We start from the raw sequence: 26464 nt of genomic DNA on the forward strand, positions 1-26464 counted from the left end.
AAAATGTACATTTTGAAATTTTGAATACTTAAAATAAATCTGTCATCAATGAGCGTGATACGCATGCGCCATGCTGGGTAAAAAAAATATGACGCAGCTTCTACTCGAGCGTTTATAAAAAAAGATACGGCTAGCACCTGGTCTCACAGAGACACAAAACTACATTCATGAACTCTGGGACCCGGATTAAAAACGCTATTTTCTGATCTCCCAAGACGCGGAATCCGAGCGGACGCCCAGTCTTATGACTGAAACCTTTGTGGGTCCGATTGAAATCGTGTCAGTGTTCATCCAGGCCTAGTTTGGCGTCTTGTACTTGACCTACAAGTAGGCCGCAGAGATGGCTAGCAGCCCGCGGGAGGGCCAAGTTTGAAATCGCTGCCTTGGTTATTCGGTAAGTTATTTTTCGGAAACCTTATTCTAAGTTGTTTGTCTTTTTCCACCGATGACGTTCGTGAAGCCATTTTTGGTGTCTAACCAGAGCAGCACACAAGGAGAGAGACCCGACCATGGCCTCTCAGTGGCGGTTTGCTTGGTTGCTGGCGTCCCTGAAACATGTGAGGCGATGTAATGGCATCTGGAGCTAGCAGTTGATCGACTATGGATTTACTACAATGAAGGTAAGGTCACTTCCGTCAAGCTGAGGACCGACTGGAGCTGAGAGAAGACGGAGCAGAGACGCAACAGGTCAGTTGCTCAGGAGAACTTTCCATGCTCGTGGAAATGAAAAGGAGAGGGTGAACCGTTAGGTGATGGCAGCATCATGTCAGCCAATGCCCTTTTCCAGGAAGCAACCACAGCTAATCAGAACACTAGACCAGGTGTAGCTTCTGTAGAGAGAAAAATAACTGAAAAAACAAAAAGCTTAGTTTCTGACTAAACTTCTTGTTTAGTTAGAAACACCAGAGTGCCTCCTTCTGTCCTCTCTCCAGATCAGTTCAGTTCAGAGCAGGGAACTGTTTCTGGCTTTGTTTTTTCCCCTCCATGGGCTGCCACCTTATTGTGGTGGAGGGCTTTGAGTGTCCCAGTGATCCTTGGAGCCTTCGGAGGCTTCATTCCTCTATCTGGGTGGGGTCTGCCATGGCAAACGGGTCGTAGGTGAGGGATAGGACCAAGAGCAGTTTAAAGATCGCTCAGAAATATAAACACAGAATGTTCCTATTTAGAGATGGTGATATAGACGGGGTTCCCGCTTACAACCAGAGCTATAGACAGAACTCAGAATTTCTCCCAGTGTTTTATCAGCCTGGCGGGCCACCAGGCTTTATTTTTCCCTCCACCAAGCAATGGGTTGTTATTTTAAATGGGGATTTTTCTCCACCAGTGACGGTAAAGACAGATTAAAGTAAAGTTACTTTACCTCCAATGTTTGACGCACAAGGAAACTTTTCTGGAGATGAAATTTGACACCTGATAAACACTGGGTGTAATGTAAACATCAAGGATGACGTTAAGCATTATCCTTGATTAAATAAAACATCGGGGCTATAGGTTCTTAGCCATCCAGGACATGGAAAAACCAAAAAAGATTTAGAAATAAAGCAACTTGACAAGTTATAAGTTAAATAACACATAACTTGTACTGAGAGTCACTGCAATAAATCAATATTTATGGGGGATTTTATTAAGTGGAGTTACTCCATAACTTGTTTTTATTTAGAGCCTTATTTACATATATATATATATATATATATATATAAAGATGTAGCAGAGATTAGAAAAGTGACACTGAACTAAACTCGTATCTAAACGTTTAAATTTTAGTTGGGTCTATGAGTCTCAACTGTTTGTTCACCGAGAAGCCGAGTCCTGCAGCTTGAACACATTAAAAACATTTTAAACCACTTTTTACGTTGCATTTCACTGTGACTTTAAAACCCATGCTAACATGGTAGCAGTCTCTGCATTTGATGAGTCCATATTAAAATTTAAATAGTGTTCAACAGTTTTTCATATCGATGTAATTTGGCACAATACCGATAAAATGGCTTTGATTTGAGTGCTAAAATAATATCTAGGCACACAACTGTTATCTTGAAGATTCTTTTTTATGTGGCGTTCGCCACAGAAATGGCTAAGGTGGCCTCGATTTGACCTTATGAGTCTTGAGTTTGACACAAGACTCATAAATTACTGTAGTTATTTGACACTACAGTAAATATATATTTTTGAAGACTAGTTTGATGTTGGATTGTCCTGGAAAGTATTTCCGTTGTAGTTGTGGATCTTACTTTGAGCTTCAATTTCTAGTGAAGCTACTTTGACGGACCATTCTTGAAATTAGAGCAGGGTGTAAATAATTTCTGTTCGATGTAATCGCCAAGATGAAACATTGCCGCCTTCCATGTCATGCCATTGCTGACTTTGCTTGCTGAACAAAGAAAAACCTACACATGGGTAGAATATGGACTAATACAAAGCAATGCTATAAATGGCATAATTAATTTTGATATCATTATTTCACATTGTAGGGCTCAGCCTTATAAGGCAAGTCAAAAAGGAGAAGGAAAAAGTGACCCACCTCCAGGAATTTCTCTCAGAAATGTTGCTGTTTATTGTCCTCCATCAAACTGCCAAAATTAAATGCGATTGTCAACCCTGAATCCATTTATTTTTTTTTTTTGTAGTCGATGTGTGTCTTCTATGATTACAGCATGTGTTTATGCACATGAGAACTCAGTGTTGATTTCCATGTACATTAGTTTGGCTTCTTAATTTGGTGAGGCAAAGTGCACAGCTATAAATCTTTGGTTGGATTTGACCGCCATTTATCCAAAAATGTGCGCCAGTCAAATTTCCAGTCCTGATATAAAACTCTTTTCACTATTCATTTCTTCTTCCTATAATCTTTTTTTTTTTTTTTCCCTTCCAGCTCTTTTTGTCCTGTCTGTATTTCTTGTGCCCGGTATAGAAGATGTGTATGTGTACGTATGCATGTGCACACAGCCCACAGGGGCCTCTGTTCTTGTCAATCTGACAAGGAGTAGGAACAGGATTATCAGAAAGAGGCTTGCTCTCACTCGGGGCAGAAGAAAGTGTGAAATCTGATTGCTCGGCAAGAGAAATGGGGGAAAAATAGGACCTTGTGAGGTCGGAGGAAAATTTAAGAGGCTGAGGAAGCCACGGCATTGGGGTTCGTTTGACAATTTTCAACCTCGAGAGATGTCGGAAAGCAATGATTCAGAGGTTCTGCTTTGCTAATGCGCTGTAATGTTTGTAATTTCTTGTGCCTGTCAAAAATAATGACTTGTATCCTTGCCGTCATTATATTCCTAAATTATTCGCCAGTGGGGGAAACAAACCACAATTCTCTTTTGGGAATAAAACTGGATGTTTTAGTAGGTTGCGTGCACGCATTGCCATTCCCGCCACCTTCCACTAGGGGGAGGTAAAACATAATGTTTTTTCTATTATGTCCAGAGTCGATCCATTTGCAAGTTTCAAAACATTTTCCCTCATAATCCTTGTTTCAGTATTTTAGCATGAAATAAAACCGCAACGGTGAATGCGGAGAGAGCTTTGTTTTGGGATATAAACAAGGCATTTTGGCTTTAGACTGAAGGAAGTACCTTGCATGTATGGATTGAAATTAGACGTATAAGACCACTCTGTCTTCTTTTGTCTATATTGGAATCTGTCACGTGTTGCTGCTCAGTTTGGGTGCTGTTGCCTTTTTTTTTTTTTTTTTTTCCCCAGATTCCCTCGTCCCTCTAAAACTACAACAAGTGTTATCAGTCATCCTTGACTCGGACAAATCGATATCGGTCACGACTTAAGCTCAGACTCTTTATTATGCCAAACGCTGTTACGAGGATTAGAATGATAGAAAATGTACAGAGCAAAGACTCGACTTGTCGCCTCTAAGAAGTACTTGCTCCGTTAACTTTCCCTCTCTGTGACTTTTGGGTGTTTTTAATTGCAATTTGAAATTCTAATCCTTTCATTATTTGAGTTTTTTTTCTCTCCTCCATAATCTTGCAGTCTTTCAGAGAGACCACACTGATTGCATGTTATTGCTTTGACCCCGGCAGATAGTTTCTTAATGCTCATTTAGAGAAAATGTTCATATCCTTTTGTTTGCTTTGATCTTTATAAGCCCTGCCAAGTTGTTGGCGTGAACTGTACAAATTTATGCCAATATAACATCAGCTGCAATCTGCATAAAAAGGAAAAAGGCCTTTATAGTTTCCTTAAGCATCCTTTTCTCAACCTATGTTTTTTTTTTTTTTTTTTTCTTTATATGTTGTAAAATTGTTTACTGGATATGTTTTGAATTTTACAACAAAGCAAATGCTTTTTCTTGCCAATTGTTTTAATTTTAAAAAAGATGTAAATGCATCAGTCAAATTGTAAAGATGCAAAACAAACTAAATAGTTAAAATATTAAAGATCTGTTTTTCTTTATTTGGAGAATGTGATTGTCAAAGTAAAATGCATGTAAATGTACAAAAATACACAAAAATTAAATTAAAAAAATAATACATCAAAGATAAAAAGGAATAAATAAAATTCCATATTTGGGTAGCATTATATGTTAGGATGCATAATATTCGTAATAAAATTTTAGTGCTTTTAATGATTATTTTCAATGATGTTGCACTGAATGCTTTTTATACTAGGATATTATTTTAAATCGCATCACAATTTAAATCCCTGCAGGTAGTTTTGAAGGTTTTAGTGGTTAGTGGTCTTTTTATCATTCAGGGACAACAAAGATGCTAAACAAGCTGTGGTATAATAAAAGGCTCATATATAGAGAGAGGAATTGTGTATATCCAACTCTTGTTCTTAGAGTGACGCACAAACCGAAAGCAGTTTTGTCCTTTGTCACTGGCTGAGATTATGTGGTAAACACCGGTTGAAGGAGAAGCTTTTGCAGGATTGAGAACTCTGCAGCTTGTGCCTGGGAGCCGAAATGGGGCGTGACGCATTGCATCCCCCAGTACGTTCAGGCGCAAAGCTTTTACCGTCTCCCTGGAAACCCAAAAGTGAGCCACCACTGGCAGACAGCCTGTCATGGATTCAGGTAGAAACAGGAGCATCCTTCGTGTGAAAAGCCAATGCAGAGTCGACGCAGCGGGGGAGGGGGGCGAGGGGAGGGGGTTGCAAATGGCTCTGAAGTCTGCAGGCTTAAAAGTGTTGATAACTGTGGATTAGCTCTGCCTTCTCCCTCAGGCAGCTTGACAGCAGTGTGGTCTCTGCCTCTTCAACCTTCCCTCCATGTGTTTGTGCCAAATACAAAGATGCACGGATGTGTACAAATACGCAAGCGCTGATGTTTCTATTTGAGTGTGAGGGGGGGAACTGAGACGACGACTTCTTCAGCTCAGACAGATGGTAGTTTATCCTGTAGTTATTTAAAGAGCTTTACACACTTTGTTACTATTTTTTTTTAAATCCAGTCAAATATTTCACCAGATCATGGCAGGCACAATGTTTCCACTCTTCCTTGGTGTATTTACTCACTGATGTGAGATTCACTCGATTGATGTTTTGCCGATGAACACATTGAATGTTATCAAAAACCACCGCTTTAGCGTAAAATTTTGTTGATGTATGGTCGTCGACGTTCAACTGGTGGCACAAATTCTCACTTGAATTTGGATCTGGACTTTGGCTGGGCCATTCTAACACAACAACATGCTTTGATCTGAGCCATTCCGTTGTCACTCTGGCTGCACATTTAGGATCATTTTCCTGCTTGAAGGTGAAACTCAACATTTTTTACAGGTTTTCCTCCAATATTTATTAGTCTCCATACATCTCTCTGTAAACTCTGGCCAGCTTCTGTGTCCATCACAGAGAAAAGCATTCCCACACCGTGATGCTGCCTCCACCTTACTGGATCGTGTGGGGAAAAATAATCAAACGTACTTTATCAAGGCACTATACTTTTCTGGACACTTTTCTCCACAAACCGAAACATGCATGTTAGGTTAACCTTTAACCTTAAATCGTTCTATGAGGCGAACAACTGTCTTGATGAGGCCTGGTCGGATCCCTCCTACAGCTTTACTCCTCAACTGGTGTAAATGTGCCATTAAAACATATTTTTTGGAATGAGCTAATGAATTTTCCGGTGTGCCAATATCTTTGGCCCAAATGTAGAAACATAACATTTTTGACGAGGAAAACGAAACATTTTGACCAAGAAAATGAAAAGAAAAACTATATGTTCATCTTTCTCGGTTTGTGTCATGACTGATTGTGCCTAGGTTCGAATGGGTGAGGCCGTGGAGTTGTTCAAATCACAGCGCTCGGCTTACGTACCTCCATAGAGAAGCAAAGAGATGAAACCCTAATGACCATGCTTATAAGAAAACTTAATTTTCATTAAGCGACTTTATGCTTTGGGGTATTTTTATTTTACGTGATCCTATGATTAAAATTCCCAGCTGACTTTATTTGAGAGGACCAGATGGACACATTAACTTCTCTGCGTAGTAAAGTAATATCCATTGAGAGTCGGCAAGGGAGGTTTGGTACGTCTATCCAACATATACGTCTGATTTTATGGACCGATGCATTATTTTCAGCAGCGTTCTCTCCATGTTGGATTTTCGTCAAGCTATTATATGCTGACAGGGCTTTGGCCAGTTCTTAAATTTTTCTGCTAATTTGTGGTTAAAGTAAATATGTGACTTCTATATAGTAACAGCAGCAAAATACAGAGAATTCTAAGTATCACTTAAATTCTCAGTTTATTGAAGGGAGACAATTGTACAAATGAAATCCTTGTTGGCCCTTGGTGAACTATTCTGGTCACTCATTTACCTTCTCTGTGTGAACCTTGAGGAGCATCTGGTCATGTCTGGTTTAAGGTGAAAATGTGTTCTTTAAACTTCCAGTGTTTGGCACCTGAACACACCATATTACTAATAATGCTAATTGTAATTTTTAAACATTGTTACTAAAAAAAAAAGTGATGCGTAGAGCTCCTTTGAAGGGAACACGCAAAACTGACAACTTTGCTTAAAGCTACAGAAAGTAACTTTAGGTAAATTAATTTTTTACATATTTGTTAAAACTTTCAGTGTGCTAGCAGGTCAATATAAGCAGAATATCAGGAAAAAAAAAAGAAGAAAAGCTCCTCAGTCTGCTCCCAGTGGGCATGATGCAGTTTGCGGAAATGCACAGCTCCCGGTCAGAAACGACCAATCAGAGCCAGGAGGAAGGTCTTGGTGCTTGTGTACGCGCTGCTCGCACCCTTCCTCCGCACAGCTGATGCAGTCATTCAAACTCAAGATTGCCGACGTGCCAATGGCAGACATACAACCCAGCATTACACTAAAACTCCCCATATGTGGAGTTGTCAGGAGGCTCCTATGTAGGGGAAGAGCTAGGGAGCGGAGCGGAAAGCAAAGGGGAGGAACACGGTGTTCTCACAAGTCCCTATTGCAACTTTAAGTTGTAGATAGGTTTATGAGGATAGAGCAGATTTGAAAAGGATGTTTGGTCACCATAACTTTGAGTGTATGTATTTTTTTTTTAGTTTAATTTCTGAACCATGAGATTTAGTGATTTTTCTCAACAGGAAATATTTTCCATATGTTATTGAATGAAGACACTTCTTGTAAGCTAGGAAGAAATGTGGCATTCTTCTTTTAGCCAGTCGGCCAGCAGCCTGGAGCAACAGGTAGTCTCATTTTTTTAACTGTAAGAATGGCATGATCAAGTTTTTTGTTTTTTTTTTGTTCAGTTTTGAAACTATACCTTTTATGGCCTTGGTATAATGTTATTATTCCAGATTAGCCAGATCATGGCTAATTAGAGCAATTTAGATTTTTAGTCTGTTAAACTGTGAAACATGTAAAAGGGCCTGCGTCGAGCAACAATATTTATTCAGTGCCGTATGCCTGTAACACAGAAGACTAAATTTATTCCGTCTCAGACGGAGGGCTGACTAGCCCGGTGACGCCCCTATTCTCAACAAGCAGCTTAGGGAGCTGTGTTTGCACCCCCTCCTCTTCATCCCGCGGCGATAACGCCACGCGGAGCCCGTTTCGCAGGGAAGACGGGAAGTGAGAGGTAAATATTCTTTGGCATTTGACAAAACCACGCACGCAGGCAAACACGTGCGCAGCGCGAAGACGGATCACGACCCCCACCGCTGTCGTCGAATTAATTCATTTTGGATTTCACAAATATGACCTGTGATTGCTGGTTGTCAGCGGGGGTATGAGGTGCGGGGGTGGGTCAGTCAGAGGCTGATACATGAAATGATTGGGAGAGTGCAGCGTGTTCCCATTATCTTGTCCCTTGCATTGTAATTATCACCCCTGCTCTTTCTGCACCACTGCTCCCATCTCTCTTTGCCATTGTAATTGTGATTGACTGGTGTGGCAGCCAAAACAGAGCAGCCTGAAAAGGCATCAGACCCACATCTCATAACTGCCCCGCCATTTGATCTCCTCCTTCACACTGCTCCTCCACGTCGTCTCTGTCCCCCTCGTGTTTTTTTTTTTTTTTTTTTTTTCAGGTTGAAGGGAAGTGGCAGCTCGACGATAAGAAATCATACTTGTAGAGGAGTGCGGGTTCGACATGCCAATGGGATATTATTCAGTGTTTTCCTATTCAGTGTGACTGAATATAATTACAGTTTATGTTCAGCCCAAGCATGAATTGATAATACATGCTTTCAGTAGTGCCGAGCACCGCTCGAACATCACGGACATGTATAGTAGCTCCACTCGCTGCCAGGCTAGTCACAAAAAGAGGAGAAATTATATTTACGTGCGAGTCTAAGTAAATTAGAATATCATCAAAAAGTTGATGCAATTCAGCGAAACAATTTTAAAAAGTGAAACTCGTACACAAAGTAATTCTATTCAAGTGTTCATTTCGGTTCAGTTTGATGTTTCTGACGTGCAGCTAATAAAAACTCTGCTTTCCAGAAAATGTTAATATTACACAAAGTCAATAATGCAGAGAAGTTTCACTTCCCAGAAGCAATCTTATGACAATCATGAGGAAGACTACTGAGGAGAAAATTGTCCAGAACACGGTCAACACCGCCCTCCACAACGGTATATGAAGCTGTCTGTTTGCCTGCTGCTGTTTCCAAGTTAAGTGGAAGGAAAAAGTAGTAGAAAAGGGTGCGCAAGTGAAGACTTTGGGGAGACTCACAAGGCTTCAAGAAGCTTATCCAGGACATGAGCTACACACGTCATTTGTGTTCTGCCACTCCTGAAGCAGAGACAACAGAGGAAAACAAAGAGAGATGACTGCACTAGTCCAAATATCTCTTTTTAAATGAAAACAAATTTTAGATTTAATTTAGAAATCAAGGTCCCAGAGTCTGGAGAACAGTGGAGAGGCGAAGAATCAAAGTTGCTTAAGAGTCGATGGAGATATGAAAAGCAAAGTCAGTGCTGTCATCTGCAAGTCGGAGCACTCCATGCTTCTCACTGTTGACAAGCTTTATGGAGAAGTTTATTTAGATTTCTAGCAGGGGTAAAACTGCCCAAAACACCAATATCTGCTTTAATGACCATGTGCTTGATTAACCAGCAGACATAATCCCCATACATAATCTATGGAGAATTGTCAAGAGGAACATGAGACACCAGACTAAATGAAGACGAGGCGACGGCAACTATTAAAGCAACCTGGACTTTTTTAACCCCTTATTACCTGAATTTATTTACAACTGTTTAAAAATAACCATTTCAGTTGTCATTGACACAGATGATGCATTGAATAAAGATGGTTAATTTGTAGAGGGCACAGACAATAGAAAGAAATCTATGTATTTTATAAATTGATACATGAAAAGTAGACATAGCTTTCTCTAGATCTGACTCCTGAATTGCAGAAAAGTTTGAAATATACCTCAACTTGCCTCAACTTGCATTCATGGCAGCATAATGTCCATAAAGGGTTATGACACGGGCTGATTGGTTCCATGAGTGATTCATAAAAAAGGGTTCTGACCAAGTATTGACGGCACATAACTCAGCAGTTCACTGGCATAGTTTTTTAGTTTTTTCTTTTTGAATGCACACTTTTTCCTTCCACTGAATCTTCTACGAATGTGCTTAGATACAACACTGGGATGCAACTTGTCTACCGTCCCTGTGGAGGTCGTCGGCGACTTTCTCCTGGACAACTTTATAGTGAACAGTCATCCCCATTGTTGTGTCGGCCATAGAATACCATTTCCGTATTAAAAATCCTTGTTAAATTGATTTTAATACTAACTAAATCTTATATGTTCATTAGCCATCTCCCACATTTATGAAAACTGGATGAAATACACACTGGAACTACTTTTGCTCTGAAAATAATTACTGAAATACGTTTTTTTTTGTTTTTGTTTTTTGGTGATGTAGTTAACTGAGAATCCACCTGTGAACCCTCTCGAGTTCTGACCTCGTCTCGGCACAGTAGAAACAAACAAGTCAAAATTTTCCCAACAAGTCTCCTTGGGGCTTTAAAATGCCAGAGCGTTGCTCTGCGACAGGTCTGAATGATGCACCTTGTCAGAGAGGGAAGTTCATCAGCAGCCACTGAGAATGCCATCGATTGAGCTGCCCTGAGCCGCGGATTGGATTTATTCCTCTTTGGATCAGGCCCCTGCACACACGTGTAGACATGCTTGCATGCAGAGACGGCGCACAAGGTGCATACGCTCTTTGTGCGTGGGTTTCGCTCTGCACGCACCACCTTCTGCGACCGCATCGCCTAATGTTTGCCTACGCCGCTCACGCCGACCTGTCTGGAGACCCATGACATCGTGCAGACATTTTGACAGCCGGAATCAGATGCAGTGATTTATTGTCAGCAGCTGCCTGGACAGGAAGGGGGGATGGAGAAGGGAAAACAAGACAAGGAAGTAGTAGTTTGACAAATGTCCTGATATCTATCAGACATTTGTCTGTGCTTATTTTAGCAGTGAGAGATGAGTATCATCAAATCTATATTTCTGAGGAGGAAAGGGAATCAAAATTTGATGGAAGATGTCTTTCTTGTCGAAGAGTCGCAGCGGCTTAACGATCGTGTATTTTTCCCTCACCACCCCGAGATTTTTTTGAGGTGTAGCTTTCACAAACGGATATTATGTAAATCCTCATCAGTAAATCATTCGGACAACATTTCAAGCACCATTACTGTGACAACGATAAACAGATTGCAAGATGGAAAAGAATCTGTTAAAGTGAGGCTTTGCTCGCTTCTCTAAATGTTCGAGGCAATGCATCATGAGCTCGTGTCTTACGAAACATGTGCTAAAAGCTAATTAGACTAATCTCTTTGCTAGAATTATTACCTATAATGGCTGTAATATATGAACTGTGATCCGATGCAGGAAATGGTAGGTGGCAATCCATCTCTGACCGTACCCCAAGGCTGTTTTTTGATAGCATGCGTTTGTGTGCGCGTGTGTATGTATATGCAAATAAATATGTGTGCCCTTTGTGATGCCTGAATTTTGCAAATGCGAGTAGGTCTATGTGGTGCGTTGCTAAAGTATTCACATCCCTTGAACATTTTTCACAGTTTGTTACTGAAACCAGAATCTTCAATAAATTCTATTGGTACTTCATGTGACGAACGCAGATTTAAGTGGCAGGATAATGATGCATCGTTTTAAAAAAAATGTTTTACAAGCAGAAATCTAAAAGCAAGTACAAAGGCCCTTGTATCCTGATATCCCTAAATAAGATCCTGTGCAATGAATTACCTCAACAAGTTGCTTAATTAGTGAAGAAGTCGGCGTGTATGTAATTTAATCTCAGCATAAATCCACCTGTTCTGCGAGGATCTCCGCGGTTCGCTGAGGCATTACAGCATCAGTGAAGACCGAGGAACACAACGGGGCCAGATCAGGGACGAAGTTGTGGAGAAATTTAAAGCGGGGAAACGTCTCGCAGAGGACCAATCCGTCATCTGAAAATGGAAATGGTATTTAACAACAAACCAACTGAGACACAGCCTTCTACCCAAACTCACAGACCAGACATGAATAACTTTTATCAAGAAGAGGCCATGAGACCTCTGGTAGAGCTGCACAAGTCCACGTTTGACTTTGATCAGTTTTTGCCTATAGGAGAGTAAAATTGAGATCAGTATTTAACATTTTAACCCAGGTGTGGTGGAAACATTGTGGTGGCAGCGTCATGGTGTGGGTATTTTTTATTTTTTTATTTTTTATTTTTTTGAGACATGCAAGCTGGGAGCTATATGCAGGGCAATCCCTGGGGAAACCTTAAAGGGACTGCGCTTTTTGCAAAGAAAAAAATAACAAAATCACACTCTAAATGTGCAAAGCCAGTAGATATGGGAGAAATAGTTGTCTTGACTCAGGAGGTACTTTTCAGTTTTTTTTATTTGCAAAAATAATGTTACTGTTCTTTCTCTCCACACTTATTCACTAATTATCTTATTTATATTTTTTTGTGTAGATCAGGCTTTGACTTGCCTGTTACTTTGCTGCATAGAATAGAAAAAGGTTGTTTCTATTTTCCATTTATCCCATAAAGCCAGAGAAAATTATTTGAAATTTGTGACAAACTGTTGGAACATTGCATTGATATGAATACTGAGCAAGAAGACGGACCGATACGAATAAGTGATGAAAATGAAGAAACAAAAGAAAACAAAGTCAGAATTTACAATCCTTTTAACTTAATTATGGCCTTTAAATGACTGCATTGTGTTTTTCTACGATGCAGATGGCTGTGGTCAAAGCTCTAGTTGGTTCAGAACCTTGATGACTCTTACTAATGAGTCTGTGTGGCTCAAGCATCTGTCTGGATGTCTAATGCAGCTCACCATGTGGGGAATGTCATTTGCCGTCTGGCTTGTAGCTTTCCTCCAGTCTCTACAGGCAGGGCTGACGTCACATTTAGGCCACAAGCAAAACAACCTGAGGTCCAGCTTTCTTTTTTGCTGACCAAGACCTATCAAAACGGCCATTTCTTTCAAGAAATCGAGGTAGCACTTAACTCAGAGGGAGAAACAAATGTACCAACGCATCAGAAATGATTGTGCTTGTTGCTCAACTCATGAAATATTGCATTTAATGTTCAGAGGAACGGTTACAGAAGGGAGATTTTATGAGTGCACTCAAGTTTCAGTTAGAGCTGCAGGGTGCCCATTTGTGTAAAAGTTTAATTTCATCCTCAATAATCCTAAAGTGCATTATGTAAAATAGTTAGGGCTGAAATGAAATGTTCCGGTCTCTATTGAAAAAAAGAAAAGGAAAAAAACAAGCTTGGACTTTGACAATGAAACTTGATAATCCTACAATTTGCGACTTTCCCCGGTACACATACAGACTTCAAACTTTTACCGTCAAGGGCTCTTCAGGCACCTTTTTACTCTATGGAAAGAAAAAAAAAACACACAAGCGAATACAGGCAAATCGGCATAAAAGCTAATGAAGCACCCACGTACCCGCTGTTGCGAGGTAATGAGTGTACTTAGCTCTAAGGGAAAGGACATCTCCAACGGATTTTCAGTATGTGCCCACTTCCCCAAGTGCTTAATCATGGTGCTTGATTATGAGCAGCCATTAGAATCCTGTGAGTCAGCCACACTCATACACTGCAAGGAATTATGGTGTGCTTGATTGAATTTAACATTCTTTGCCCCTGGTCTGTCGAAGCTCACCAGAAGATGGTGGAAAAAAGAGGCGGGGGGAATAAAATAAAAAGCCCACAGAAGCCTCGTTCTAACATGTGTATAACTTCGAGCGAGGAGAGCAGCTTTGTTTGCAGGGAGCTCTTTAGCAGACGTGGAGCACTTCATAGCTTTGAGCTCTACAACGTGATCCACTGAGCCGGCTGCGCCTTCTCCATAAGCAGGAGCTCTTCAGTCAGTCGAGGTTGCACACGCTCAAACTTATTCTTTCATTAAGACAGAAATGGACCAGGAGTGTACACCAGAAAATAGATTTCTGGTATGTTTCAGAAATCTTGGAAAAGGGTAATATAATATGAGAAGTTTAAAAAAAAATCTACTTCATCTCCAATTTCTGCAAAGCTTGATGCTGATTTTAGTCAATTTGGTGTTCTCCTTAGGAAGATATCAAACACATTTTTTGTAGACTTCATGCTTTGATTGGTTATTAATAATTTACATTGCAGGCAAAAGTTTGCTGAGATATAGCACTCACATTAAAAAAAAGTGTTCTGATATAAAATAAAAACAAAATAATAGGGTCTTCTAAAACTGGGTGTAAAATAGCAATTAGAGCTGTATCTACTACTAAAATAAATGGAAAAGTCAAAATTATAAGATAAACTGCAAGAGATTCAGAAAGCCTGAAGAATATTGCTAAAACCACTTTAACGTATTTCAGTATAGTCTAACATTTGTAACAGTACTATTTCTTCCACTTTTAGCATAAAACAAAGGGTGTACAAAAAAGTAAAAATATAAACATGGGTGTAGTTATTCATCCAGCTAATGAGACAGTTCACAGTTTTTGGGTTTCACAAGAGTAAGACGAGATAAAGATTTTTTTTTTAACCTAATTAGGGAAAACTAAGAAAACACATTCATGCTATTAAGAATGCTTAAATGTATAATAATCTTATTTTAAAATCTCTGGCTTTGCCCTGCAGAAAGTTGATCAGTCACTCATAGTGCTTATCTTTCTGTTCGAATCTTCACCGTTTTGTTTTTCCTATTGAAGACCTAAACATGTTTCAAGACAAGTGCTAACTTTAGTGTGGCTAGCGGCTAACAGTTGACCAGTAACAGATCTTACAAAACGTTTACTTCTTGTTTCTGTCATCATTTATTTTGACTTACTTTATTACTTTCTTTATTTATTTTGCCTATATTCTTGTAAAATAGTCATTTGAACCTGCTTCGAAGTTAGCATCAAAGCAGATGCTAACTTTAGTTTATTAGCAGCTAGTAGTTCTTTGAGTCTTTCAGTATAGAGATGGTGCCAATAGATGCACTAGGTAGAGAGACACATACTCTAAACAACAGCTGTTAGTCACTTTAAGGCATATTTATGTAGATAATGGTTAGCTAGTTGTAACATTGTCACAATACTTACAAATCCTTTGTTTTCTGTCTGTCACTGTGTCTTTTGTTTTGACTGAGAATGCTGCTATCAACATGGTGGTGGGGGCGGCAATATGATCAAATCTGATTAAATGCAGTTTAGACTTATTAAAAACCGGATGTGTAAGTGCAAAGTAATCTTTTAGTTAGGCAACAATAGGAAGCTTAAGGGCAGATGCTAACTTTAGCATTTGCAATAATCTCATATGTCATGTGTCACTCCGCCATTAAAAAAAACAAACAAAAAAACAGTGGAGGCTGCTTTCATGTTTGTAGCCAAGTTTGGTCGGTTTTGCAATCTTTTGATGTATCCAATTAAATCCTCCTGAGCCTTGAACATCATTCACAAGGAATATTGAAAATCTCTTTGTCGTTTTTTATCACTCCAGTTTCCTTGCCCGCCTTGTGATCTCTCACTGTCCCTTTCTCCTCTGTCTCCCTCGTTGTGCCGCGGTGTCACCGGGCACACCTGCTTCATCCAGCTGTCAATTACAGCACAGAATTACAGACTGGCACACAATTAGGGTACGCCTCACGCACTGGCCCACGCTGGTAATGAGTTTCCCCAGTCATTGATCAAAGTCAAAACCACCCTAGACCAGAGTTTCCCAATTAATTTCCCTCTTTTTTTGTGGGTTAGCCGGAGAGCATCTATGCTTAGCGGCATGAGATTTCTCATTCCAGCATCTATACTGACAGAACTTGCAGCAGCAGTTGGATACAACCCCCAAAGGAAAATGTGTGATGCAGTCTTTTTTTTTTTACGTTACTCTTATGATTTTATTCAAATGGACCATACAGACTACGTTTTGTACATTTAAGATGCTAACCGTTTTGACCTGATCGAGAGACGTAAATTAAGTAAACCAAAATAACCAAGGTTCAGCAGATGGATTATGTGGAATGCTTGGAGATGCAGAAGAAGAATATCTTTAGATTTTTTTTTTCTAGCTACGAAAAAAAAATAAAACATGCTTACCAGGTACGATACATTTCTATTCATATTTGTCTTCTCCTTTCAGGGCTGTTTTATAATTATTTTATTTTCTATTTTAAAAAGCATAAGAGACATAGAATAAAAACACTCATTCTGTGGGAGAAAAACAGGTTAGTTAGATCAACACAATAATGTGTAAATTCTTCAGACTCGTAGTTGAGGGTAACCATGGTAACTCGAGGAGCTACAGAAATTTACAGCGCTTTAGCATTAGCCTAATCTAAATGCCATGTTGGTATAGTGCTTTAGCAGTAGCTTCTGCTAAATACAATGTTGGTGTAGCTCTTTAGCAGTAGCTTCTGCTAAATGCAAAGTTGGTATTAGCATTAGCGACACAGCAAACCTGTAGAACAAGGCGCTCTGGTCAGAAGAGAACAAAACGAAACAGTTTGGACCTCCATTCAAAATGGTATTTGTTGTGAAAAGCCAACCCTACACGTCACAATGAACACACAAGATCCTCGTTGTGAAACACGGCGGTGGCAGTATCATGCTCTTAAGGTGGTTTTATCAGTGGGGGCCAGGAATCTGGTGAGAGTGCATGGAAGATGAATATAGCTAAATACAGTGCACTTGAGACTGGGGCAGATTTACACCTTCCTGCAGGACATTTGACCAGAGCTACAATGAAACGGTTTAGGTCAAACATGCGTGTGCTGGAACAGCTCACTCAAAGTCCAGATCGAAATCCCTCTGGAAATCTGAGATTGACCCGCTTCCCAAAAAGAAAAGGCAACGTTTTGTGTCCCTAAAAGTGTGAATCGGTATTAATGTATGCTAATGCTTTTCCAAGGCCCAGTCTGTTTGCTTGCAAGTTCTCTGTCTGTGTATCTATCCTTTCCTCTGAGCTCCTTCAAGTGCTGCTGCAGATTATTTAATAGAGCTCTCATCTGAGCGGGACTGCGTGTACATCTACTTCTCGTTATGCAGGTGTCAAGACTTGAGTAGTGGGCTTCTCGGCAAATAATACGGGAATGACATTCCTTGTTTGTTTTTTTTTTTTTCCCCCCTTTAGATGTGAAATGCGCTGAAGCAGGAGGGAATTTGGCCATGGGAGAGTGGAGTGACAAAAAGAGTAAAGAACAAGCTAAGCATGGTCGCACACAGTGTTCAAAGCCAGTGGGCACAGGTTTCTGTGACTGATAACCAGTGGTGGATGGGAACTTTCCAGTCACACTTTTCTGACTTAATGAAATGGCCTAAATGAAACCGGCAATCTCAGCCTGTTTTCATGTTTCTTTCCAAAATTCCTCCAAGCATTTACTCTGTGTCATGTCTTAGCCTCTGTTCAAGCACGCTATACAAAACAATCTTCCTGGGTTCTTATTGAAAATAAAGCAAAAATGTCAAATATTTATGTTTGAGAGGGGGAAAAATGCGTGGGAGCCAGGTAAGATAGAAATCCTTTGGTGAAGACAAGGCAGTGAATTAATTTTGGTTCACGGCTCACTAGTGAGGGAGAAGTAGTTTGAATAATGAGAAGAGGAAGCAGTGATAATGGAAATCTAAATGATTAAAGTGCGTGTTTGCATGGTATTGGGGGGGAGTGATATGGCGGGGACTCGCAGGAGAGTTAGGGTGATGAGACGGCGAACAAAATCAGTATCAAAAAGACATGAAGCACAGCTATTGTTTGCCGTTTTGTCAGCGAGCGTTGATCCGTGCAGCTGGGAGGACAATAATGTGGCTTCAAATACAATAAATGTGCTGCGTGTTTTCGAAAGCCGTCGAAATGGCGAACACGAAATATGCGTACATTCAGACCTGACAAGAATTCCTAAATGCCTCTACGCAGGTGGAACAACACAGCAGCAAGAAAGACAAACTGTGCCTTGTGAATTTATCCATGCATTCATAATTTTGAAGTGAAGAGCAAAATAAAAGTTATGCATGGTTTTCAAATTTTTATGATAAATATAGATCTGAAAACTGAAGAGCTCCGGCTGCATGCTTCTAGCCGCCTTTAATGTCTACAGATTGAAATATTTGAACATTTTTTCCTTGAAAATATCTGTCAGATTGGTGGAGAGCATTTTTGCGTGGATGTCGGTTTTCAGGTTTTGCCAGATATCTAATTGGATTTTGGTCTGGACTTTAACTGTCCCCAACGCTGACCACAGCTGAAGACGCAGAGACCTTTATGTTCCCCATTTTCATCAATCAAAATCCCCCAAACACAAAGGTCTTGCCATTTTGGTGCAAAAGATAAGCCTCAAATAAAATCCAATTTGCAACCACCTTTGAAGAAAATGTCTAAATCTCACATCTTAGGGTTTGTTATCTGGAGGTTGACAGGTAATTTAGTCCACATGCTTATTAAAAAGATCATTCTTATTAAAATTTTTGACTTTAAAGTATGATTTATTGCTCAGGATTCTCGGTAATATGTTCTGGCGGCGCAATAAGTCGTAGCCAGTGCAAATGAATTGTTTCAGTGACAGTGTGGAGACAGCTTTCCTCACATTTACTTGTTCCATTTTATTGCTACAGTGACTACTTTCAAAAAACATTTGAAACCAGATAAATATTTAAATTCTTTTTTTTTTTTTTTGCTAGCAATGCAGGAAATCATAATCATTTTTCTTTTGGTCATTCTTCCAATCAGTGGGAAGTAGCTACGGTAATATCGCATTGAAATATGTCATAATTAGGACAGCCTACAACATACCTGTGAACTTTAACACACTTTTTGTTGCCCCCCCCCCACCAAAAGACACGATTTCCTCTTGTGACATGACGGAAAAACAATTTGTCAAGTTTGCAAATGCACACATGGAGAAGATCTTAATTTTTTGGAGCCATGTCCTGTGTGATTTATTTTTTTTTTTTAACTTCAGGATTGGTCTAGAGCACTTTGCACAAGAAATAATAATGTGAAATTGTTTAAGAAACATTTCAAGGTACAAACCAGGAAGCTGAGGTTTGCTACAAGCAGCTGCAGTTTGTATTCAATTCAGAAGTCATTAGGAGGCAGATGGAAAGTAATGCAAGATTTGAAGACAAAAAGTCCAAGTAAAAATCTTAAAAGTGTGGCTTGTTTTGGCCCATCATATAAAATCCCAGTGGGGGGATGCATTTAGGTTTGTGCTCGTACCATGACAGAATGTCAAAAAAAAAAAAAATTAAATAAATAAATGCATCAACTCTTTTTGCAAAACACTGTGAATGCACACAGTCACTACTCCTCTGGGGAGATTTTCACCAGCAGTGAATATTTCCCTAATGGAGAAACTCATTTAGCAAAAACTAACAGTAAGACCAGCCTCCACCCTCTGCCGAACTATTTCACCACGTCAGCATAAATCCCGCATTTTCTCTTGGCTCTGCAACGAAATTTATATCCATTGATGACTGATTGCGTTTCTTCCCCTCACACGACTCCCAGCCTTCTGAAAGTAACCCAGCGGCGCATTAATTTCTCCAAACTCATCATTTTAAGTAAAGTGACAAGCTGGTGAAATAAAACTCAGATGAAGAGAGTCTAATTTTAGTAGCTCCTCATCAGTGCTGGCAATAAAAACGTCCACCTATAAGTCATATTATAAAAAAAAAAAATGCATTTTTCATATACATGTACAGCCTGTGCAACATGTTGACTTTGATATCCAGCACGGCTGAGCCGTTCTTCCAACATTAAATAAACCCATAGCATCTCAAATTAAAGGTCCAGTTCCATCCTTTATGCTTGGAGGACCAAAAACAAGCCTAATGTGTTTTCCAGAACATCATCGCGCAGCGTGCATTTAGAGAAATCACTGAGGTAGACACAGTTCCTCAATAGGTGGGCTTCTAATTAAAGGTCTAATGTCTCATCTTCTCCGTTCCTTTCTTTGCCGTTCATGTCAAAGGCGACGAACACTGGAGCAGAAATAGACAAAAAGCTTGATGAAAAGAAACTGATTAACCTGTCATGTTTCCAGACAGGTATCCATTAGGTGCTTTAATCAAAGTCTGTATGGCATGAAATTGACATTTTCAGCCTCCCGAGGAGCATTGAGCTGCACTGATGCTGCCCTGTGGGTATACGCCAATGCACTCGACGCTCTCCTAACCTGTATTTTAATTTGCCATCTTCACGCACCAGAGCATCTAAAAGACTCTTTTGTTTTGTCAGTCCGCTGGAGAAAATAATCGTTTGGCCTCCTTTAGCGTTTTCATCAGAACCAGAAAGATGCCAAGCCAACTGTAAGCCCAACGCAAGCAACACTCGGGACTGAAGCTTCTTAATTCTCGACAGGCAATTATCTAATTTGCAACTAGGTTTGACCCCTGCGATTTTAATTGCTTTTAATGTGGCCCTAGAGAAAGTAGAAGATTTTTTTCTTCATCCCCAGCATAGCACTTCCCCCCCCTCCTTCACTTGTTGCTCTAAGCTGTCATTCAGCTCAGTTTGACAGCTGGAAGGAATCCAGAGCACTGAGATGGGATTTCACTGTCTACACTATATTTAGCTCTGATTTGCTCCGACTATTTCTGCTTAAGTTTTGACTGCATGGAGACGTACATAACTGTTTGTTTTCCTTAAACCTTTTCACATTGTGGAACATTACAACAATAATATTCTGTTTACTTTATGGGGGGTTCAATGTGAACGTGCATTGTTATTATTCTGATTGGAATCTGACAGAAAACCTGGTTTATTTTGGAAACTATTGAAAAATGTTGGCATTGTTGTAGGTACCATTATGATAGTTGCATTTTTACTTTCGTCTAAAAGTTATTAGATCTACTGGTGTGAAGATATCTTGTGACTTGAAATTCAGTTAAAATGAAAAACCATAATATTTCCTATCAGTTGTTTGGTTGGTGTTGTCAATAAGGTAAGTTTTAGACTCTTGAACTTGAATTGAATTTCTTGTCAGACCTGAACTATTATTACACAATCAACAAAAATTACTTAAAACGCATTTTAACATTTATTAAACTATTATTCTAGCTTTGAGAAGGCAAATCGGAGCATTTTCGATACTTTTCTAGCATTGGGACGACCGTAAAATTAGATGAGCATGAGAATGAGAAACTGGACTTAATACTGTACACTTATTACTGATTTTTTTTTTTAAACTCAGATCGTGATTTGTGATAAATGCACACTATTCATATAAAGCAAAAAAAAGGGGAACAGTAAGTTTTCCCTAAAATGTTGCTAAAATTGGGATGCGGTTCTCGTCAACCTAACAAAGTATTTCGTCTCGCAAGTTGGATCATAAACACTTGTTAAATATTTTTGAGTTGTATTCCCACATCTCATTAAAAACAATCATTTATGGGACTACTTTTACCTGTCGATCCTTACTTTATACACGTTTAAATCTGTGTCCTGCAGTCGGTGATCAAGGAATTCAAAGGACTTTGTGAAGTTACCTCGTTCACTTCTGTCTGCCGTCCTTTGAGTTATTCCCTTCACCGCTCCCCTGCTTGTCTTTTTTGCTATGACGCTGTCCTTAAGTTACAGAAGGGGAGAGAGGGAGAGCGCAGTTGTTTTGATTTAGGATTTGATAGATTTGTTTGCTGCCGTATTCATTTGCTCTGTATCAGGAAGCTGACAGGCCGTAAAATGAAAATTTGCCTTAGATTTTCAGCATGACTGTTTGGGGCCAGATGTGAAAGAACGTGTATTCCCCTCACAATTTTTTATTTTTTTTTCCATCTTAAAGTGCAAGTGTTCATGCTGCTGACAATCACTCCTGGATGGTTTTTTTTTTTTCAAGGTGGTAAACGTAAAACTAATTAAACGAAAATACATTCCCATTCCTCAGTAGGTTGCTTTACTGTGACGATTTTCCAGTCTTACTTTTTTTTTTTTCTTTTGCTCTTTTAATGGGACCCCGTGATTAAAAAGTGACAGTTATGGATAGAGTCCTGCTTTTCAGGTAATTAGATTAAATTAAAATGCATGTTGTCATCTCGCGATGCCCACAGTCCTTAATTAGAATGAATGCGTTGCAAACAACTGAAAGTATTTTCTTGTTAGAAAACAAGTTGAAGGGGAAAAAGTCAAACCACACTCACCTTTTTTTAATTTTTCATTTTTTTTAAAGCTAATTTTAGAGTTCACAACCAGCTTGGTTTTCAAAACCAGAATATATACATTAATTTATTTATTTAAACAAACACGAAAACAATTTGGTTTTTTTGTTTTCACAAAAAAACCAAATTGTTTTCGTGTTTGTCGAGGGGAAACGATAATGGCCTTGATCATGAGCAGTCACAGAGATGCTTCCCGAACGGAGCTGATGTGTGAGTCGAAATCAAAGCAGGCCTTGTCTCACCAAGAAAGGAAGGTGCTTGTGGGGAGCACGACACCCCATTGCTCTTTCCACCCGGTTGGCCAGGCGGTGTCACGGAGCGCGTGGGATGATGGAGCACTCTCATTCCGCTTTGAGAGAGTGCTGAAGGTGAGAGTCCGCTGGAGACCCAGTTCTTTAATCCCGGTCAGCTTCTGCCACCTTGTTCAGCAAGATAAATGGACTTTGACACACAGAGGAAGGATCCCACTCTGGCCCAGCTTTGATAAACAAACACTTGTGTGCTTGCACTTTTGCATTTCCCCAAAACATTCACACAGTGACCACCGTTGGTACTGGAGTGTAAAACGTATCCCATATATATATATATATATATATATATATATATATATAAAGCTTAGGTACAGGGTTTTAATATTTTCAGAAATCTTAAAAGTTTTGTAAGCATTTATATATATATATATAACACTTTACTTTGATGCCCCTAAATGAAATTCAGTTTGATAAGGTTACTTTAGATTTAACCAACCTAGAGCCCTCTTTTGTTTATTAGAGATCACGTGAAGGAACAAACAGCATTTATTGCTTTGACATATCATATTGTATTAATGAACAATGTTCTTGCAAAATGGTATACTAAAGTTTTAGATTGAATTACTTTTTAGTGCTCAGACATGTGCATTGCGCTTTTTTTCTTTTGACAACTGTTTTGATGAAGTACATATGTTCTTTAAACAAGCAAACAGCAGGGGGGGTGATAGGAAGCTACGCTCAACACCTGGGTCCACCACTGAAATGACAGCTTACGAACATGAAGTGTCATTTCTCGCAAGAACGCTCTATAACTTTTTATCATGTTTGCAGTCAAAAAAAAAAAAAACTAGGAGAGATGATTTATTGTAAATGTTTTTAAAAATTGTTAGAATAGAGGTAAGATGTACGGTATGTCCTTGACATGACACTTTGTTTAATTTGTTTTGCTCTCGACTAAATAACACTTCCAAATTACTTTTATTTTATCTCATTACAGCTCTAGTATTTAACTGTTTTTGGTAACGTTCTCTCCGTTCTTCATATAGTACATGTAGTATATTCGTACGAGAGTGGCCTTTTTGTTTTAGGTGACTGAGTAGCACATGCAGAGGGCTGTGTAATAGGAGAAAAAGAATGAAATGAAATGAAATTTTATTCGAACATGATACAAATATAAAAATAAAATAGTGCACAGTAACAAGAAGTGCATAAAAAAGAAGAGAAAATACAGATTTTTTGTTTCAGTTAACATATCATGCTCAAAATGGGGTAGGAAGAAGTGAGGACTTATAAACTCCTACCCCGAGTGAGGAAATGAAAGGTGGTGTTAACCCAGCACTACTATTAACAACTGATCTGTGTGCAACAAATTGCTTATTATACTGAAATAAGTTCTGTGGCTTGCCTTTGAATTTTGTCTTTTTTTTTTTTATTGTTTCAGTTGAAGATTGGAGATGATCACAGGTATTTTTTTTTCTGAATCCAAGTTGAATATTAACTCTTTAATGATAAATAAAATTCTCTCGTCAATTGCAAACCTGCTGCTGTAATTAATGAACAATGAATTAATCTAATCCCACAGATGCCAGGGAGCTTTAGCGTCTTGCCCACTAAATATACACGTTGTCTTACAGACCATCCAGCTGGCAGGTAAATGACTGGCATCCAGGATGCTAATGTGTTGCTCTGAATATAGATTCTATCAATAGTCGTCCATGTAGTTTCAGTGTTGATATTTCCAACATTGATAGTACAGTTGGGATTAGACGTATTGTCCAACTTTAGCCCATGTTAAAATGAATGTGTAATATATGCGTCACATTGTTTTACGACATGGTTCTGCTCGGTCACGTCACATTGTTTCTCATGTCAAGCGAAAGCCTGCTGTGTGGGAACAAAACCTGAAAAAACAAAGATTCCTTCTCCCTTGGCTGGGCTAAAGGTAAACCTCAGGTAGATGGATTGTCAAAAGGAATGTTAAAAATCACACTAAAGATGAGCATTTGAGCTAAAAGCCTAAAACCCTATTTTTATTCCTTCAGCCCACAAGCATATGTTACAAACTGTCATCAAGACAGCGGAGACCTGACACCTGCCTCGTATTGATCAACCACCGAGAACCTCGAAGTGAACACCCTACATTTAATAATATGACTTCGCCCTGTGATACCATTGGCTGTGGTCGCACATATCTGCCACTGGAGATCCATTTATCCATCCTTTGTATCTATTCCCATCTTTTCTGAAGTCTTCCCTCCTGCTCGTACTGCAAATGGATTTTCATGCATCATCTGAGCGACTGTATTGGAGTTGATGGAGTGAGGAGGATGACGCAGATTCCAGCTACATGGCTCCCGTTCTGTACCTTTCTGCCAATTTTCTCCCCCCCGTCAGCTCTCAGCCTTTCCCCGACCCTTCTTGTTTGGACAGTTTGCTTCTTCTGTGGTTTACACTCCAAGGGTGCCTTCAAGGTGTACTCAGAACGGCAGCAGACTAGAGTAAAATGCCAACAAAGATATGCCTAATCATTAAGTCTTCCACTTCACGTACCACACATCAGCCCACGGCTTTTCTTTGTAAAATTATTGAGTTTTGATTAATTTTTATTGCAAAGTTTGGTCATATTTTGCATTTTGTCAGGGTGCTCCAGCCCCACTTCCTCCCTCATGTGCCATCAGAGAGAATGAGAACTGATATTGGTCCCTTTATGGCAACTCAGCTTTCCATTTGATTGCTTATCTCTTTTATTAGCTTGATGCTATTACTGGCTGGGCTCCTTGGCTTTCATTATCCCTTTTTATGTTGCAATATTCTTTTGGAATTGTTATCAGACGCAAGTTCATCTTGTCGTGTTGTTTATGCTTGATTGATTTGTGGGTGTCTGATCTCATCCCTTCCAAGCCTTTGCTCAGTTCAGGGTTCACTGACTGACAAGGTTACTTATTCAAACGTGATAGACATCTGTACAGAGATAAAAGAACGGCTTAAAATCTCATTTCTTATGGCCCAACATTTGACATGCCCCCCAAATGATCTTTTAAAAGTTGCCCACATGGGCAGAATTGACTTGTTTGCCCTTTTCATTAGCCTGGAGGACAAATCGAGGCGAGACCAACAGGAAGAATAATAGTTTTATTTAATAGTCTGTTTCCCAATTTTGTGTTGATTACCATTCCTGTTTTGCTGCTACTTGAGATGACTTAGGATTCTTCTGAGATTCAGACGACTCCGCCCGTCCTCTAGTGGTCCGGAGCATTTCCGTTTTGTGGCGCATGTTTGCAGCGTTTCATATTTGCTATTTGTGGCATTTTCGTCTTTGGTTCCATTTCCTGTGGTTTCCACATTTTTTTGTTCGTTTGTTTGCAGTGATTTTCAGCTACATTTTGTTTTTATGCGTTTGTGTTTTTTGGAATTTGCGACATTCACATGTTTCTGCAGTGCCTTTCGATGTTTGCTGTGCGTTCACACCAGTGTTGAGGGGTTCAAAACTGAGAGAGAAAGACTTGGCAGCTGGAGCTGAACCAGAAAGATTAAGGCATAAGAATACTTCTGCAAAGCAGTGGAACAGAATAAACTGCATGCCAGAGAAAGAGTTGCAGAAGTTATTTCATCTGTAAATATCAAGTTTTATTAAAAATTCTTTGATGCAAAGGAGATAAATATAAAGAAATCGAACAAGTAAACATGTGGCTACAACAGGAAGTTGAACTAAATAGCCTTGCCTGTCCCCCCAAGCTTTAATGCATCAAGCAAAAGTATTTGACATTGAGAATACTCATTATGGATTCTAGTAGTGGAGGAAAAAAGAGCCTCGTTTACCCAGCGGCCCAAAATTTGACTCTTTATGCATTTATGCGTGTGTAATGAAGTTTTTTTTTTTTTTTGCCCAGTAGTGATGGCAAATGTCATTAATGCTCGCAAAAAATGATGACACAGAATACTCACATTAAGCCGGAGCGCAAATGCTACTTGTTTTCTTCAGGACGTGTCATTTTCTTCCTCCTGCTGTGTGTAATGGCACCAGGCATCAATCCTCAGTGACGACTCCATTTAATTTATTTCCTGCCATTTAGGATGTTGAAAACTGGAGCCGCACAGCCTAGGAAAGCGAGACTTATCGTGACCATCGTTTTCCAGCTCAAATGAGATGCGCACATATTCGTCA

At 39.5% G+C, this 26464-nt stretch overlaps 1 long non-coding RNA gene across 1 annotated transcript in view; it reads left to right on the forward strand.

The window, feature by feature from the left end:
* The first annotated feature begins 94 nt into the window (after nt 1–94).
* Nucleotides 95–26464, forward strand: part of LOC107837068 (uncharacterized) — a 139824-nt gene continuing 113454 nt past the window's right edge. The window contains exons 1-2 of the long non-coding RNA XR_001663047.1: nt 95–394; nt 482–687. This is a non-coding gene — a long non-coding RNA (uncharacterized LOC107837068). The remainder of the gene's footprint in view (nt 395–481; nt 688–26464) is intronic.

Source organism: Poecilia formosa, unplaced genomic scaffold (assembly GCF_000485575.1).
Source record: "Poecilia formosa unplaced genomic scaffold, Poecilia_formosa-5.1.2 Scaffold111, whole genome shotgun sequence".
NCBI classification, from domain to species: Eukaryota; Metazoa; Chordata; class Actinopteri; order Cyprinodontiformes; family Poeciliidae; genus Poecilia; species Poecilia formosa.